At 36.3% G+C, this 20,497-nt stretch overlaps 1 protein-coding gene across 1 annotated transcript in view; it reads left to right on the forward strand.

Moving 5' to 3' along the window:
* Positions 1-20,497, forward strand: part of LOC141427452 (uncharacterized) — a 266,714-nt gene that overhangs the window by 155,849 nt on the left and 90,368 nt on the right. The window lies entirely within an intron of this gene.

A 20,497-nucleotide genomic window follows, 5' to 3' on the forward strand; every position in this document is an offset into this window, starting at 1 on the left:
ATTTTCCAGAAAGAATAAGGGCTTAATAAATGTAATGTTTGATCCAATATTTTCCATACTCCTAATATCCCTGATTTAAATAAAAATGTAATTGCTTTAAATTTATGATGATTACAGAAATTATTCGCGTAAAATGAGAACGTGTTGTTCCAATTTGTATCTCAAATGACTACGGCGGTTTACAAGATCAACATGCAAGATTGTATGAAAACAGACCTGTCTGGTTGAGTCTGACCTTGTTACAAATTGTTGAACACTAGACATTTAACGGCACGTGAGAAAAAAATCAGCAGATCGAAAATAGATATTAGCTAACTGTTGCGAGTCTACCAGTATTGCATTTCAAGGTTTGTTCAAAAATACAGGTGATATAATTTTATAGTTTATTGAATCAGGCGTTACTTTGCGGAGGTTTATATCAATGAACTAAAACAATTCAACAGTTAACCAGGATATGGCGGGACAGGAATAATATCACTAAACTAACTAGTAAGATCCTCTAGTGTTCCCCATATTTCTTTATGGGTGCCGAAACGTGGACAGTCAAGGAACGCGAGAGGTAAAGAATTGACGCTCTCGAGATGTGGTGCTGGAGACGTATGCTTCGAGTGTCATGACTCAGCACCGCACCAACCTGTCCATACTGGAAGAAGAACTACAGGTGAAGGAGAGGCTATCATCCATAGTGAGATCTCGTATCCTCCGATATTTTCGGACATGTGACTCCGATGTGGGCAGCACTCTATAGAACGACTTGTGGTGCAGGGAAGGGTAAATGGAAAAGATCAAGAGGACGTTCTCCTATGCGCTGGACTGACCAGATAAAAGCCCTAACAAATACTCCTCTCAACACTTGCGCCAGAGAAGCGACAGCCAGGAGAACTGGCGTAGAATTGTTCGACGTGCTACATGACCACGACTGCTCTGCCAAGAGTATCCGACAAAGAAGAAGAAGAAGAAAACAATTCAATTGCTCACACGCGGCCTTATGGTAGCTACGTTTATGCAAGATATGCGTGTTCATGTAGTTCCTCCACCTCCTCACTGTAAGAACACACACAGATCACACAAACCCGTCTATCACCATATCGCAACCACACTATACTGCGGCGTTTCGAACTCAACCAGAGCTCATCTTCAGAGCAACACAACCGTACACCATGCTACCAGATGTTAGACTCAAACGTAGTGGTTATATTCGCTTTGGTTAGACTAACAAACCAAAACGAACGTTTTAATTGTCACTGTAACTCACCCTATGTTCTTACTTAAACATATCTACCCACAAAATATTAATAAACTTTAATCGTCCTATAAAACTACCATGAATTTTATATAATTTATTGTTAAGGCGTGTTTTATGTATCCTAAATGTTATTGCTGAAATTAGACCCAAGCCATAGTGGGTATAGTCTCTGTGTATACACCTGCGTTTTCTGTACTGTATGTGTTGATTGCAATAAAGAGTTATTGTATTTTAGTGCGCATTTACCATCACAGAACTATTAAGTACTAACGTACAGAATGGCCACGTTCCGCCCCGCCCCGGTTCGAGTTACCCCCCCTCAAACGCAGATGGCAGGAAAACCAGTGTTGCCACTTTAGCGATTTTGTCGCTAGATCTACTGATTTTTAGAACTGTACAGCGATTTTCTGAAATCTTAGGTCGCTAGAAATTATTTTAGTGACTTTTAGTGGAAATTAACTTTAGCGCAGGAAATGCATGTAGCAACATCGTCTGATATTCACATTTTGCTACTCGATGGTTTTTTCTACCTTTTGGTTATTTTAAGTTACAATAGATGGCAGTCGCAAAAATTTATATTGAATGATAAATTTACGTTTTTAATCTTTCTTTATGTTCATACCGGAAATAATATGTATGTAAGCACTTTATTACATCTGATATCTATTAATATTTTTTACAATAATACTAAATTCGGATTTTTAATTAGGCAAAGTAAACTGCCAGACAGCTCCTAATGTCAAATATTTTGTTATTTACACATTACTCCATTGAAATAAAAATAAATTTAAATGAGTAGAGCTGGTGATATCAGGGTAACTTTAATTGATATAAAGTGCGTTAAGGACTTAAGGAATCCATAGCGCTGGTTTCACAGCGTACCTATACGTGCCTATTTGACGTAAATACATAAACGTCAGTTTACGTCGTCAAGTTAAAAATCAGACTTTATGTCATAAATTATTAAATAGAGCCAATTAACGCACTTTAAATAAAATTTTACGTGTCATAATTTTTCCGAACTGTTTAAATACTTATTTTATATACTTAAAAATAAAAAAAAGATTTTAGAATAAAATAATTAGTTCATTTATGATGGATTACGCTTGTGAGATGAAAATACATTGTTTTCCCTCTAATATATAACTAAGCCCGCCGGCTTGACAAGGTTTGTCAAACGTGTAGATCAGTCATTATCTTTAAATGTGACGGAACAACATTATATATTGTCATTGATGCCGTAGTACAATTAAATATATAACTAACTGTTGCCCGCGGCTTCGCCCCCGTTTCTTTTTTTTTCACACAAACCTAGTCTTATATAGATTAAACAAATACATTTTATCACTCTTTAAATAGGCCAATGTCAAATAAATATTTAAGACATTGTTTGAATGTATGGAGTAGCTTTTAGTGATTTCTAACGATTTTTTTTTAGCAAATAAACCCGAAACTAGTGATTTTCAAGCTCGACTCTAGTGACTTTTTTTGCGAGGTGGCAACACTGAGGAAAACCGCAGGAAAGCAGTCGGGTGCGCACCGCAATGTATGTCGGCCGCACGGCACTAAGTTCGGGAGCGATTACTTTGCGAAATGGTAACGGTACCCTACCTACTTCCTTTTTCTAAATAAATAATGATTTCTGAAATTATCGCGATTAAGACATGAAATAACTAACTACCGAATAATTCGTTTAAGTTTGTAGTCGTATATATCTATTGTAGTTGAAAATAATAATGCTTAAATACACAGACAGACATATTTTAAGTACTAGGTTTAAATAAATAGGTAAGGTTAACGATTAAATTTATTTGCACTATCTAAGCCATACCTATGTAGGTATGTACGTATGTATGTATAAGTACCTTAGCACCATGATCTACACTTATTAGGGTTTTGCGATAGTCAGCCCTGTGTTTCTTACGCACACAAACATTGACGCGTGTTCAGACATCGTCGTGCCTATGTAGATTCAAGAACGCGTATTTTGTACGGCGTGGCCGCCGTGTGCCACCACACCAGATATATTGAAATTTTCACAAATTATGGACTACTGTGGCCGCTTTAACAACAAATACTAAACATAAAATAAAGTTAAAAATAAAAGGGGGTCGTCATACAAGAAGCGTGTCTTAGTTTTGTTTTTACTGGGCGTTATTATTCGTTACTAGGCGGACAAGGTGACTGCCAAACTTGGTAGGGGCTACTTGTTTCGTCTTGCTGAGAACTGGTAATCAGGGGCAAAAAGTATAGTCAGCAAAAACGCTTGTATTAGAGTTTTTAATGCAAATTTATTAAGTACTTAACTGTTTTCAAAACCAATGCGTAACGAAGAATATAACAACAATTGATATAATGCAACAATTGACATAATTTTAATTTTCATTTAATATAATGCGATTTATCCTTAAAACCAAACTTATTTATATTGTTATTAATTTGTTTTGATGTACTTTAGTTAGCTCCTATCCTTTAAAATCATATCAAATGTTGTTATATCCTTTGAAATTATATTAAATGTTGTTATACCGATCATTACACACCCCTATTTTATTAGATATAAATATAACGCAGTAGGTGACATGTGATGGTCAGATTCTGTACCTACTTCTCCCGTCCGCTTGTCTAAAAATCGGTCAAAGTGCGACTCGGACTCGTACATAAAGGGTTACGTACCTCCGTAAAATGTTTTGAAAGGGTGTGTAATGATAGGTATAACAACATTTGATATAATTTCACCTACTGCGTTATTTCTACTAAAATAGCTGCCGCTAGGGCGGATAAAAGTTAAAACACTTAAACTGCGCGAGGGATCGCGGCAAGAACATCGAAGCTCGTTTCATCCTTACACCAGTAGTTTGCTCACCGCAACTTTATATTGCGTTTCATAAATATCTTAACAGAGAAATCTCATCTACTACTATTCAAGACTTGCTACTGATACCAGAAAAATAGTGGTCGGTAAGAGTACTCGTAGGTAGATACCTAATTACAATTTATTATGTTGAGGAGAATTTTAAACAATTATCAAAATGAATTTTGTAGATGACGACTACATGATGATTGTTATTGTTACACATGATACATAAATGATTTACGTTACATAAATCTTCTTATTGATAAATAATACATTTTTGTAGTGGTGCGTATAGGCTGCCTTCCTGCTACAACCTATCGTGCATATGAAAAACTTAGTTCACACGAAAAGCATGCAGACATAGAAAGACAAAAAGAAAGAAAGAAGATTTATTTCCACAAAAAAACCACTAAAATAATACATTTATTCCCCTTAACCCTTCCTTTCCTGCTGGCTTTGTATATAATCTACTAATCTACATATCCATATCAACTTCAACTCTTTCATAAGAAATAGAAAGTAGTGGACATGGAAAGTAGTGTTGCTTGTGGTTTTCAGCCTGGCCCTTCCGTCTCTGAGCGTACATAAAACTGGGGCACATAGTGGGGCAATCCATAAATTACGTCACTCATTATGGGGGAAGTGGGCTAGGCGGTTTGTGATATAGAAACAAAATAAATGCAGTTCTCATAGCGGTGTGATAAGGGGAGCTCTAAAAATGATCAAAATTGGTGTGACGTAATTTTCATGGGCTCTCACTTTTATGATCCACTAGCTTTTCCCGAACTTCGATTCGGTTATATTCCCTCGTGAACTGTGCATTTTTCGGGATAATAGTAGCCTATGTCGCTCAGAGTAGCTCAGGCCCATAAACTATCTCTGTACGAAAAATCACGTTTCGACGTGAAAGACGGACAAACATACAAACACATACACTTTCGCTTTTATAATATTAGTATGGATTACAGTAATCATCATGATCATCATCTCAGCTTATATACGTCCTACTGCCGCGCACAAAACCTCCTCTCAGTCAGAATGAGAGGGCTTGGGCCGTAATTCCCACGCAGGCTCAGTGCAGATTGAGAAGAGAGGCTTCATAATGATGTTTTCCTTTATCGTAAAGCTTGTGGTGAAGTTTAAATTAGTTTATGAATTCCGAAAACTTAGAGCTGAAATCACGCATTCGAACCCGTCTCTCTGCTTGAGAGTGTTGTGTTGTGTTATTCTTAGGTGACTGTTAGCCCCAATCGTAACTGGTAATATCACGAAACCATCGCAATGGTTTGAGTTCCCAAGTTGACGTCTACGAATTACGAACAGTGCCTAATTCTGAAGTTTACGCCTAAACTATGAACGGAATTAGGACCCTCGCCCACGGCGACTTTTTGTAGCTATGCTGTGGCACGTTTTGTAAATGCGCGACAGCATCGCTACTAACGCGCGTTAGTCGCATTGGCAACGCGCTACAGAAGCGATGCCAACGCACTACTAACGCGCTACAGCATCGCGACTGCATCGATCGATGCAAACGCGCGACGGTTTCGGACGACATCGTGGAGAGAACGGAGGGAGGGTGTGAAGGGAGGGAGGGTGAAGCGCGACAGTAGCACGTTTGCATCGCAACTGAATCGTGGCTATGTGGGCGAGGGTACACAGCTAGCGACCGCATCGCGACTGTACCTATGCAAACGCGCGACAGCATCGCTACTGCATCGCTACAAAAAATCGCCGTGGGCGAGCGGCCTCAATGTTCAGAAATAACACAGGCCCGCGATATTCAAACCAGATTACGTAATCCGCCGCGTAAGGCGGCTTAAATACGATACCTACGTTGCTCTAGGCCAGACAAAATTATGTCGTCTTACCGACTTCTTTGCTCACATATTGGTGGTTTTATTACCGTTTCTTGAAATAACACTCTTTTTGCCGCGTCCAGATGTCAGAAATCCATGTGTCATATTGTTGGTAAAAAGTCCAGGATAAACGTCCAAGTGTCTAAAAGTCTAGCTCAAAGTCCTTTCAAAAAGTCCGAAGGATAAACCTGTGTCTGAAACCTAGCGTCAAAAATCCATGTCAAAAATAAATTAAACTCTGTTCTGAAGGCCTAAATCTCAAATGTATCATTGTGTAAAGATGTGATAACACAACTACGAGTAAATGATAAATATAACTGAAATAAATTAGATAGTAGATTGCTCATCTGCATTATTTCCAGTCTATTATCTAAACCCTGAGGCCATTCTCGTAAGCATAGATGCATCTATGATGCTTCGACATGTCGTGTCTCAGCTAATTACCAGCTAATGCATTTGCAGATGAGCTACGCCTCATTCTACATTGTAAGTACCGCATATTGTTATCGTGAGTCTACGAAGTGGCAGCTCTTATATTTACAGTAAAGCGATCGAGTCGAAAGCAATCCATTGAAAAGGTGTAAATACCCAAATAGAATGAGACCGTATCTGCATATGGTACCGACATAGGGCATTCTCCTTCTAAGTTTTCATAATACAATGTACACCTGGAGCTATCTCATCTAAGTACCGTATAATGCATTGATGAGCTACGAAGCGTCTTCTCAGTTCTAAGTACCTGTATTGATGACATTTGGAAGCGTCTTCTCATTCTAAGTACGCATAATACATGTGGTGAGCTACGAAGCGTCTTCTTATTCTAAGTACCGCACAATGCAAAGACAAAAGTCTAACCAGCGTTTGTTTCAAGTGATGATATTATTATGGAGCTGAGACGTGGTCCCTTATAATCTAAAGTAAAGTAGTAGCGCTAAACTAACTGTCGTGGAGATCCATGGGGAAGGTTTATCCAGCAGTATATTCGCTGTTAGTTACTTATCACTTCTTAAAAATTCTATATCCATCATGTGTTGCTTGTTTTTATTAACCAATTTTCTTACAAAATCCACAGCAACGAAGCCAGCCTTGAACCCATCACAATCTTGAACTTGTCAAAAATTAGACATGATGACTTCATTCATGTATTTGGGGCTATTGATAGATGTACCGTTCGTTAACATGATTATGTAAGGTTTATAAAAAATCTGTTTTGTACACGGTATTGAGTCGGCGCGCTGGCATTGCATGATATGTTTTATGTTTAAGTATGTTTATATTTGGATAATGAATTTTTGATATTTTACCTATCTACGAGTATTTACCTACAGCAAATTTCTTGCCAATTTCAGACGATAAGTGTTTTCTCAAATATCTGTAAACATGTCGAGTTAAACTTGATTTAAGACGTGAGTTATCCGTTACAATATCATTTAAATAAAGTATGTATGCAAACTTTTTATTGTACAAAATAAGTAAAGAAACACAGATGACAAACAATGAAATATATGTACAAAGGCGAACAAAGTCACGTTAAATAAAAACTAAAAGTGTGTAGTTACTAGTAGTTTTATTATCATTGATGATAATGCATATGATACAAACTGTTATAAACATACAAGAGTTTTATAAGAATGAAATTAATAATTTGGGAGAGCTACTGGTCCAGTCCATAAAAATGCTGATAGAGTCTGGCTAATGAAACATGAACCTGCAAAACCGCGGCAAATAAAAAAAAATGCAGATGGTATCACCAGGTATCACCATAGAATAAGTAATAGTACAAGTACAGAAGCTTCTCTGCCGTACAAGTGACGATAAGGCATAAGAATTGTGCCTGCTTTATGCTTCTCTGTCTATAGCATGCCTATTGGAAAATAAGTTATTATTTAAAACGATATGTTGAACATAAAAAGATTAATATGAATATTTTTGAGAAAAAGTGAATCTTAGGAACCACAATTGTATTGACCAGTTCTGAAATGGATATTATAAGTATCAAAATATTTTGCCATGCCTACTAACCTACTAATTCGGTCACCACATCTAAACACACTTTTTCTGTTTGAACAAGGTTTCCCTCTCTACTTGTTTTTGTTTGAATTTGCTTATCGTGATAAAAATAATCTGTCGCACGCTACTTTTGATTGTTTCACCCATGTTTCAGCAGTAAATTTCCAAAAAACTCTATTTGAACACACGAAGGTACTAAACTCAACAAGTCACAGTATAGCTAATCGTACAAGCTCAAGTGTCTGTTTTTTTATACTCTTTGGTCTGTTTGCCACTCAAATAATAGCTGGGTTCATCTTTCATTAGCCAAACTATAAAGGTCAATGTCCCTGAGGTACAAGCTCGTTAACCTGCAGCAACAGGATCATATCATTGAATAAGCACAGCATGCTTGCAGCATGTAGGGTGTTCGAAAAACTGACAGAGGCACAAACACTAATCTGCATTCCCGAATGCGAACTTGCAAAATGGGAAAAAAGACCGTGAAATACAAGTGGGGTATGCCAACCGAACGCATTCGAATTGCTGGCCAAAAATTGCCACTGATTAATATTTGATGGACACCTGAAAAGAAGCAGGTCAATAAAAGACGGTGCCTAAAGAAATGATGGTGGTTTTGAACCAGACTGGGAGAAATTTTGCATTAGGTAGGGATGGATGATAGAAAAAGTGGACGATTTTGTCTAGAAGTGAGACACTAAATTAATACTCGTAGGCAACATAGAAAAAAACATTAACAATTAGGGTAGATTGCCAAAATAATGTACCTATACGTTTAATAGTTACTTAATTTTGTGAAGACTGTACCAGGCCTTACGCGTGGTTTTATACAAACTTAACCGCGAAATAGCAAGATAACGTTTTCCTGTTCTTGTTTGTTTTATTAATAATCCAAGAAAATATTATCCAATCATCGTAAGAAACAAGTCGAAGGTATAATTAGAATAATTAAGGCCTAACATTTGCATTTACAAACAAGTACATAACTTAATGTTAGCGTACTAGGTTGTTACTATTATATAACGATGTGCATGTAATATTAACCAGAAAATCAAACATTACAATTAACTAAATTCCGTACTGTACTGTGTCCAGTTTCAAAGTAGGTCGGACCCATTACTAATTAGATAATTAAAGTAGGTACGAGTATATTACTTAAATATTATTAAGTGTGGGTGCAGTAAAAGGCGACTTAGGGACCAATGTGAGAGTGGCTAGAAGCACTCTCTATTACTAACTACAAATTCTGGACTCTTCTGCGATAAGTAGTGAAGATAAGGGGAATCGACGGCACTATTTTCCCAAGAAAGTCGTCATGAAGGTTAACTACTAATCCTCAATCTACGATCACGACCACTCTGTCAAGATTGTAGCGGTTTGGAAGAAGAATATTGCTACGTTTTTCGCCTTTACGTGGTTTCTTATTTACTCTTTTGTTCATTTTCTGTTTTTTAATCATAAAACTCATTATACCTACCTACTTAATGTCGGACGGTTTCGATTATCTATTTAAAGGTGAATGTCGTGACTTTTGTTAACTGCTTGTTTGAGATTGATAGCTTTAAGTGCACTTTTAGACTCAGTGGTGACAGTGGTTTATAAATGCAAGCCCATTTAAATTAGCCTAGTTTTTAAAAGGGTAATCCTCGTTATCATACATTAAAAACGAAATAGGTATTAAGTCCAGGAAATGTCTGCGTCCCGATAATACTGTGAGACTGACTTGGCATTTGACATTGGATTGCACTAATCAGTTAATGACGTAGTTGTTCGTAATTTTAAGGGTCTTGCATCCAAAGCACCAGGAAGTGTTATGGGCAAAATCTACGTTTTTTACGATACGGTACGATTCTACGAAATAATTGCCATTCAAGTACGCAGTTGCCCAATGATTTTGCTGCCTACATTGGTATACAGTTCATTCATTCAAATACGAGGTTTGCAAAAGCTATAATCACAATTACAACAGTCACGATTGGATGCAATATTAAGTGAACAATCTGATAATCTGAAACCTATACGCATAATTATCATGAGCCTTTGAAATAAATACTGCTTTTATAATTACAGTCATATAATCTAAGATTGTGCTAGGATATGGCATTTTGATTTCCGAAGGATAGATCAGATCATCAAAATGAACGTATACAAAGTCATACACAACATAGTCAAAATACCATAAACGGGACTTATCACGCTATTTTTACACAAGTTATATTTACCTCGACGTTTCGGCAACGTTACAGTTGCCGAGGTCACGAGTAGACTGAAGTGAATGTCATACACAACGTCGAAGACTCAGATAAGAGAAGAGCGATCGTCCGCAAATCATTTGTAGAAGTCACAACTCTCAGTAATGAGAATTATGACACAAAGACGAGGCTAGACGAAAAGATATAACATAACATCACAGCTCGTACTTTTGATGCCATCAATTTGATTCCAATTAGTCATCTCAGCCATAGGACGTCTACTGTTGGACATAGGCCTCCCCCTGCAAGATTGCACACCTTTTTGCAGTAGTTTAGTTTTTAATACATTTTTTATTTGTCTATGGATTTTTGATATGTGACTTTTGATTATACTTTTGTTCCAACGGAAAACCAGTGCCTATTCACTTAATTCAAAATATTGCCCATAGACCTCCAGTTGCTTCGGTTGGCAGCGGCTTCCAATTAGTGTTTTGTCATAATTAATAATTTGTCAACCTGTCAAATAATCAGTAACGTAATACGAGGCTACTTTGCCCCCCACTGGGTAACTATGCTCCAGTTCTGTATTTTGTTTAAATGTCTTGCAGGTCGAAGTCCCGGTACCAGATACACTTCCTAATAAAGTGGCAACACTGAACTTCAATTTTTGCTTCGATATTTTCTTTTCTTTTCCTGTCAGACGCCGTACAGTGATAAGACAGAGTGCAATCATAATGATCGGGTAAAAATACGCCAAACGCCTCCTAATATGAATTATGAATGAAATTAAATTCAGTACCATAGTTATCAAACGCCTGGTAACATTGCTCCTAAATTAAAGTTTTAATATATATATTAAAACAACATTATGACGTAGTTTAAGCAAGCCAGCATGATGGTAGGGGTGATCTACTTTACATAAATACATATATGAACATACCCCAGAATAATAATTTTTAAAATAAAACAAAGATTACGAAATTTGGAGCAAAAATTGGTGCAAAGTAGCCTCGTTTTGCGGTACAGGACTTCTAAGTAATTTTCGGAAATTCCCACGGGAATTTTACAAAATCCTGTAATTTCAATGCAACTGCTGTATCTGATGACTTACGCGTGCGAAGCCCCAGGTAAACACTAGTATGTAAATAATACTTCACTAAGTATAGATACATGTGTGTGTGTGTGTGTGTGTGTGTGTGTGTATATAGCACGCGTGGGAACTACGGCCCAAGCCCCGTCATTCCGAGAGGAGGCCTTTGCCCAGCAATGGGACGTACTTATATAGGCTGGGATGATGATGATGATGATATATACACATATATAATATATCGATAGTTATATATAATATATCATTACATACAGCAGTGAGATTGAAATTCCGGGATTTTGTAAAATTCCCTTGGGACTTCCTGAAAATTAATAAGACGTCTTGTACTGATTATTTGACAAATGGTTGATTATGACGAAATACTAATTGGAATCATAGTACAGGGTGATTCCGGGGTCATGAGCAAGAGTGAAAGGGGTAATGGGGAGATTCACACTGAGCAACTTTTACTATGGGACCAGCCCCAAAATTGCGAAAAAAAAAACCATCTAATCAAGAGATAATTGATCGCTAACTATCTGAAATGGTTAACAGCAGATTTTTTTTGCAATTTCGTGGCTGGTCCCATAGTAAAAGTTGCTCAGTGTGAATCTCCCCATCACCCCTTTCACTCTTGCTCATGACCCCGGAATCATTCTGTACATATGCAGCATGTCATCGGCATGAAAAGTACGGGCTCTGACTTAGGATACTGTATCAGCATCTACGATATAATCACAAGTTACACATAGACATACAATTAAAGAGACAACCTTGAATGTGATGTGGTGGCCAATGCATTGTTGTCGGCTAGATTGTTTGTGTCTCATTTTTGACGTCACCTTGTCTACCTACTATAGTCAACTTTAGATTGTCAATTGAACGGTGACTAATATTACTAAGATTTCAACTGACATTTAATTACATATATTGTGCGGTTTTCGAATATCGTGAGCACACATTTATTTAGGTCGTGAGCGTGAGAAGTAAAAAATAATAAAGATCATGGCCTGAGTTCATTATACGTTACATTTATTGAGTTTTTATAACATTGATACGAGTAAGTATGAGCAAATACTAAGTTCTCAGCAATTATTATACCTTTATTTCGTTCCCAAAAGAGAAGGATTGTGATGCATTTACAATTCAAAATAATTAAACAAAGTGTATTGGCATCAGTAAACATTTGCCGAAATGTTCCTAAACAGCAACCAAAACGTGTAATTTTACTGAAACACAAATGTATTTGCAAAACGCTTAAATTTAACGTAATCCGTAGCTTACAATAGTTTAACACGCAAAGCTGTTTCAAAGCGGGCAAATAATGGATTAACGTATAAAAATGCTAGTTACGAAACCAATGACAATTAACTTTATTGTATAACAGATAATAGGCTGCATTATTATTCTAGCGGTAATTAACGAAGGAATAAGTTTTGGTACAAAAATCCTTTTTTCATGCAATCTTTTTGCTGTCTGTAATTTTTCTTATTGGCATGTGTACCAAATTTCAAGTCAATCCAACCATTGAAAGTGAAACAAAACTGTCTGGCAAGATTCTAACAAAAATCAAGAATAAGAAGCAAACAAAAAACAGGAAAAGCTAAATAAAAACTTGTAACGTTTTAAACTTTCGTGATTCTCACTCATAAGAATTTCAACCGGGACGATGGGTATAAGCTTTCATCTTCGTGGAATCCTGTTATCAATAAGTGTCGGCGTCGGGATGAATGTTCGGAGGGACGATCGGACGTTGTTAGTGTTGTGTGTCGGTGTGATAGGGTGACTAATAAAAGTGACCAAGTGCGGGTAGTTCGTGATACGAGTGCCGGCACTATTAGTGATCAAGTGCGGGTAGTTTGAAGAACTCCCGCTGCTAGGCAGACTTGACACCCCACACTTCACAGTCTACTCGTGACCACGGCAACTGTAAAGTTGCCGAAACGTCGAGGTAAATATTACTTGTGTAATAATATTTTGTTCGTTTGTGTTTCGTTTGTGGTATTTTGACTATAAAAACTGGTAATTATTCAGGTGAATCGATTCATATTAAACTGAAGATCCTGATAGATTATAGGTATACCAGTGAAATATAAATAGCTAAAAGACAATTTAAACTGGATGTTTATCATTTTTACCTTGATATTGTTATGATACGTTGATTAAGTTTAATAATGTCGAACATAACGCCGAAAGTAACCTCTAGTGAAATTTGATAGGACGCTAACCTACTTTGTCTTCACTACGCTCAGTTCATTGTTTATCGCAACCTGCGTACTTCAATATCTAACTATCTACATTCACAGAATAGTTCCAACTGCTGTAACTAATAATGAGTAGAACTAATTGGAGCCGGATTTCCCATGTACCGTGGATGACAATTTCATACGCATAGGTATTTTGTTTTCGTCTCAACACGTCCGTTTCTAAGCATTATGTACGTATTCTGTGTAGGAAACTTGTAAATGCAGCTGTGCAAAGCATTCCGCGTATTAAATCGGTCTAATTAGAGTTGGAGCAGAACAACCGTGTCCCATGAAATAAAGGATGGTTGTTAGTGAGATACTACGAGCACTGTACTGGAAAATTCGGTATAAAGAGCACGTGACCTTAAAGCGAATATATTGATTATTTACAATGGGCTTTGAAAGTTTGAATTATACTAAAATGGGACGATTACGAGATAAGTGGTGGTCAAAATGTATGTTGTATTCTAAATCAGCGTTAGCAGGCCTCCCTCTAGTTGGACTGACGACATCGTGAGAGTTGCGGGAAACCGGTGGCTGCAAGTGGCGAGTTTTCATTCATTGTGGCGTTCTAACAGGGAGGCCTTTGTTCCGCAGTGGATGTCTTCCGGCTGATGATGAATCAAAACGCACTGGGCCCGCGTGGGAACTATGGCCCAAGCTCTTTTGTTCTAAGAGGAGGCCTGTGCCCAGCATTGGGACGTATATAGGCTGGGATGATGACGATGATGATGATGACAACCTAGCGAGTGTGGCCGGCTTTAGCCAATGACTTAATAACTAATCGTAAAGATTTTGAGTGTGCAGCATGGCACGTAACTTTACCTAAAACCGTTAAAACCGTTAAAATGTGGTCGTAATGAACATACCACCAATGTGACCAACTTCACCAACAATTAAATAGTATGTATAAGTGCTGTTGGAACTTTTACGAGTACCTTGTCGTTGTAGCTGCATTTGACAACAATGCTAGTTGGAGGCAATGGCCGTCTCAAACAACCAACATTTCGAGATTAATGAATCATCTAATGTTCACTCTACATGTCGGACCAACGCCAGCTAATCTAAGGGACGTGATTAAATATACGTTAGAGAGAAGTACATGGTTCTTATGTAGCTACTAATATACACCTTGATAAGTTCGTAGGGACGTAACTCTTGGTTCAAGATTATTTTTGATAAGTGCGGGAAATGCTGACTGCGACAGAGATCTACCGTGTATCACGCACGAACTTATCAAGGTATAACATAGAATTTCGTCCCTCTGCTTGGATGATGTGGGTGTGGGCCCTACATCTAGAGCGAGCAATTAGGCAGATTAAGAGTTCAATGTCGCAATACATAAATATAGAAATTATAAAGATAAGTAATTAATCTTTTTCTCTAAAAAGTTTATTTGCGAAAATACCTTTTATATCGTACTATTTTATATGAAATTATTCCTCCTTCTACGAGTAACATGAAACATATTGTTACTTTTTATGTTGTTGTCATACTAACATGATGTACAAGGAATCGCATAAAGCGGAAGTTTTTCCCATATTTGAACCATTGAAAGTCGATCAGTCAATGTTCGTATAAGGATAATGGAAAACAAATGATAATGGTTAGTTGGAATGTAAGAGTATATTTGTACTTTGTTTGAATATTATTTTGTGAACGCTGCAAACCACTATACTACTGCATATCACTATAGTGAATATAAAAAAAAAAAAGAGCTTCGGCAATAGTTTCCACGCGACCCCAGAGCGGTTTGGGAACTTCACACGAACCATCGAATTGTTTCGTAGATGTGGTAATGTTTTAATATAATTTGGGACATGAATTGTGAAAATTCAGAGGTGCAAGCCCGGGTTTGAATCCAGGATCGTCTGCTTGAGAAGCCATAGGAATACCACTTAGCTACCACGGATTTTTACTAAGAATACTTATTTAGATCCACTAGCCTGGCTTTGGGGTTATTAACGTAACGCCTAAACAAGTTGAACGTTTTAATTGCGATCCCAGAATACCTGGACATTAATAAAGGCGAAAGGGTCGCGAGACGACATTTTAGACCCTTTATTTGTCGTTGCCTGACACTTAAATATAGTCCATGTTTTACTTTAATGGGCAGAATAGAAGCCTCCATGCAATTACTAACCTAACGCAAAACAGGGCGCGTAAACCGATCTTACGACTTTTTAGACCTTTGAGTATAAGAAAAAACATTTTTCAGTGGAAGAATTTAACTGTATAATAATGGCAACAATAACAGGCCTTGGTCCTAAAGAGAAGTATTTCATTGTTACAAAATCAAGAAATTGAAGGGTTTCTTAATACAAAACGAACATTTTGGTCCAAGTAAAAAATCTATATTCGTGACTTCGAAAAAAAAAAATTTTTCATAGCAGGTTGACCATCATTTACATACTGCTACAGACTTGGATTTTACAGAAAGAAACTTTTACCAAAATAAAATCGAGAATTGAAAAATGCAACTTTTAGAGTGTGTTACCACTGAGGCAGATAGCGGCCAGCTTCTCAATCCATAGAATCATACCATTATCTATACAACATATGAAATTAGCAAAAAAACACGTTTATTGTAATAAATATTTAAATTTAATTGAATTATTTATTTTAAAGTGAATATACGACTAAAATATTCTATGCCTTTGCCTTATTTTTGGGCATGATTTAACCCCCAAAATTTAATGTAATGCTGCAGCCTTATATTTGTACCACGTGTAGCATTTTAGGTATACCGTGGAAATTTAATTTGTACTAGTATAGGGGTGGCAACCTTTGTACGGAACCAAAGTAAATAATAGAAATCCCATAATTTTCAAAATAAAATACTGTAAGAGGAAATAATAAAAAACAAATGTTTGAATAATTGAAATTATGGCTTCCATAGAGGGCTGGTCTATAGAGAAAAACGGGTGGTAATGCTGGCCTTCTGCACCTTAAACCAAAGCGATTTTTTTTTTATTTATAAGTTTAAATTATGTAGTTTTAGTTGAACATTAAAAAAGTAAATTATAAAAGCAATTTAAATAAAATACAATGAGACAACTTAAACCTATATAAATGTTCTGAACTATCACAATTAATTAAATAATAATAAGCTAATACCAATTATATGTGGTCATATCGGCGCCTAAAGGAGAAATAGGTAGTACCTAATAAATTAAAATTGTAGTACGATATTATATGCGCTCCCGCTTTAGCAAAACTATACAGCCCGCGCCTTGGTCAATGCGCGGTCCAACCAGCGCCGTCCTCCGGCGCCGCGGTCATTCGTTCGTCGCCTGCGCGCGCATGTTGCTATGCCCCCGCGCCTCAGCAAACTTAATGGCAGTCCGCTTCACCCGCCGCGTGACGTAACTCTTTTAATGGCATTATTCACTCTAAGCAACGTTTTGTATGTTTTTTACCTTAAAAGTGGTTATGACAGTGCGTTGTGAACAATATACGTTTTTATGTACTTTCGGTGTTTAAGTTCTCGCTCCCACTTCACACCACGACTACAATATTAAAATGAAATAAAAACTTAAAACTTACTTAAAAACTTTTTAGTTACCTTTATTACCTTTACTTTTTATTTGTACTGTGCTATATTTTATTAATAAATATATCAAACTATATTTTAAACTTGAAATGGTTCAATATTAACATTTTCATTTTTTTTCAGCTTGTTACAATTGAATTAAAAAAATATAATAATATTTTAGGGGAAAAGTTTTAAATCTTCATAAAATACCTAAGATTTCCCAGTGGCCAGGCCCCCTACCACAACAGTTACAGTTAGAAAAAACTAAAAATAATTAAAATTAAAATTGTTAAGTTTCCCTTAGTAAAATGGTACAATTTTGTCGAATTGTAGGACTGTAGCTTTTGTGGTACCTACAGGGGGATCTCCGTTCAGCTCGAACATGACATAAGGATTAACTTCGGAAGCTTAATGTATGTAAAGTCAACAATACCTGCTGCGTGCACGTCAAAAACATCAACGAAAATAACTCTATACAAATCTTGACAACGTTCATTGGAGAATATTTCATGATTCTCCCGAAAGGATTATGCAAATCAATAAATAAAATATGGCTCCGAAGTAGACGCCGGAGAGAAATTGGATGTCGCCTTGAGGAAAAAATTCCCCCAAGGAACAGGAATTCCATAATATTGTCCAATAAAGAATGCGTTCGTACAGTCTTACGAGTTAGGTGGCGCTTAGCAATGGATTTGTTCTGAAATTCAGACAAGATTGTTGTAAAAGTTTTTATTTCGAAACTTCGTATGTTACAATAGAAATGAAAAATAAAGGCTTGTCTGTACATGTAGTAAAACTCATAACAATTGTACAATCAAATAGGTTTAAGAACATTTACTTTTGTAGAATTGTTATGAGTAAAACTCATAACAATTCTACAAAAGTAAATGTTCTTAAACCTGAAAAATAATATTAATTATTCATTATTATTATTATATATATATATACTTATATATATATATATATATATATATATTTAGCCTGTTAAAGTGTCCCACTGCTGGGCAAAGGCCTCCACTTCTTTCCGCCACGTCTCTATCGAGAGCATGCTCCTGCCACTCCGTCTGATATGCGTTTAAGTCATCCCGCCATCTTCTCTTTGGCCTGCCTCTGTTACGATAGCCATTTTCGACATTGTAGTAAGAACCATGGCACCATGTCATCGTGAATGACTCTACCTATATCAGCTATTGGCTAACGTCGATGTCAATTTAACCGTTCGCTCACCAAGTGTGACACTTTGCACGGTCGCACTTTAGTCGATCTAATTTGGACAATGGCACCGCACAATTGCGAACATATCTACATCTTGTTCACACACAAAGCCTTGTTTTGTATCAATGGTCCAGTGAATGGGGTTGCGGCTGAAACAATGGGCAATGACCTCGGGTACAATATCAGTGTCGTAATGGTTCGGTGCCGGTGCACTGCCCGATATGAAGTCAACCCGTCTAAAGCCCAGTTTACACTTTAAAGAAAAATTGAAAAATTGTGTGTGTATGTGTGTGTGTGTTTTTATGTGTGTTGTTGTTTGTTGTAATTGTATTGGGGTCTCTATTGTTTCCCATAAAATTTAAACTCCGATTTTAACAATCCATAACGTTATTCATCATAATTTTTGCAAGTCATATTATTTTAAGTCATAACATTAAACAGTATAAAGTGAAGTTCCGATTTTCGCAGGTCATAATTATTGTAAGTCATAAAATTGGTTAGTTTAAACATTCGATGTCCATATAGTATACCATTCCATAATATTAAAGGCAATACACTAGTTTATAATAATTGTTGTAAGGTCTTTCTTCGCAGGTCATAATGATTGATAGTCACCTGATAAGTTAGTCATAAAATTTAAAGTCATAATGTTAAATTCAATAAAAACACTCATAATAGATATACGAATGAATTCAAAAATGAAATACATAATATTTTACAACCGAATGTATACCTAACTGTAGTTGTATGCATAATAATCAATGTTCATAATAAAAAAAATTTATAGGAACATCGAGGATCATAAATCATTAGTGAAGCAATATTATCCGGGCTGCTATAAAAAAAATACCTAACATCGAAGGCTAGGGCGAGAGCTACGCTCCGCTTCGCTCCCGCCTTAGCCTTCTAAACCTAACCTATCAAGAAAGAAAGAAAGAAAGAAAGAAAAGTTTATTTTGGCTCCAAAAATGTACCACCTAAAACTAAGACTAGAACTAGCACTAAAACTATGTTACTAGGTGACACAGCAGGATACCAAAAAGGGTCTCCACTCAGCATGTGTTGCCGTATCAGAGTCGCTTCTGCTCCGAACCGTCTTGCTCGCTCGTTTCGCTCGCTCGCACAAATCAAATTGATTCAACATAATTTCTATTACTCATATTATCTAAAGTCGTAGTTAAATGAATTAGCATTTTCAAATGTATGCCTGGAAATATTTCTAAGAAATTATCTATATGCCTATCAATATTATGGATTTGGTTTCTCAGACCTAGACACTTTAGGCATTAAAACGATATAAGTAACAACTATTAGTACGGTGAAATATATGGCTAAAACTATTTCTGAATAATTATCGTTAGATCTTGGAACGTTATAGTTAAAAATTTATGACTTTTGTGATTATAGAATTTAATATTATATGCCATTAATATTGGAGCTAATAAGCATTATACTGAACAAAAATGATGACTAGTGATGTTTATGTTTATAAATTATATGGATATAAATTTCTGACCTTCGAAATTCGGAACAAAAAATGTATGGGAAACAAAGGGATCTCTTGTATCGTATTATATTGTCGATTGTGATTTGTGAATGTAATTGTACCTAACTATTAATAAATAAATAAATAGCTACTTTCCTACGTACCTTTAGTCACGGGTGAATTAAGGAATCGTTTCTATAAGTTTATTGATATGGACCTCCGGAAGGTAACTAACGCCTGATTAAATAAATTGTGCGAGTTGATTATATTGCAGTGCTCGCGCGAATTTTCTTACATGTGTAAAAGGTTAAAAATTAAAGATTAAAAACAACAATACATAATATCATTGGAAACACAATATTCTTCTTCCTATCTTATCTTATCTTTTATCCTACTTCCTACTGATATTATAAATGCGAAAGTTTGTGAGTGAGTGAGTATGTATGTGTATATTGTGAGTATGTGTCCTTCACACTGAAACGGCTGGATAGATTTGGATGAAATTGAGTATGTAGGTAGCTGGACATCTGAAATAAAAACATAGGCTCCTTTTTGTCCCGATATTTAAACAGGATAAGGATAAAATCTCGAAATAACAACCGCTGAGCTTAGAGTAATTAATTGAAATTTGGGATGTAGGTAGCTGGACGTCTGGAATAACAAACACATTGGCTATTTTTTTATTTTGATATTCCCACGGGATAGGAATAAAATCTTGAAATTTCAACCGCTGGGTTTAGACTCTAAACACTTTAGTTAGAGTCATC

The sequence above is a fragment of the Choristoneura fumiferana genome, chromosome 4, assembly GCF_025370935.1.
Source record: "Choristoneura fumiferana chromosome 4, NRCan_CFum_1, whole genome shotgun sequence".
In the NCBI taxonomy this organism is placed as follows: Eukaryota; Metazoa; Arthropoda; class Insecta; order Lepidoptera; family Tortricidae; genus Choristoneura; species Choristoneura fumiferana.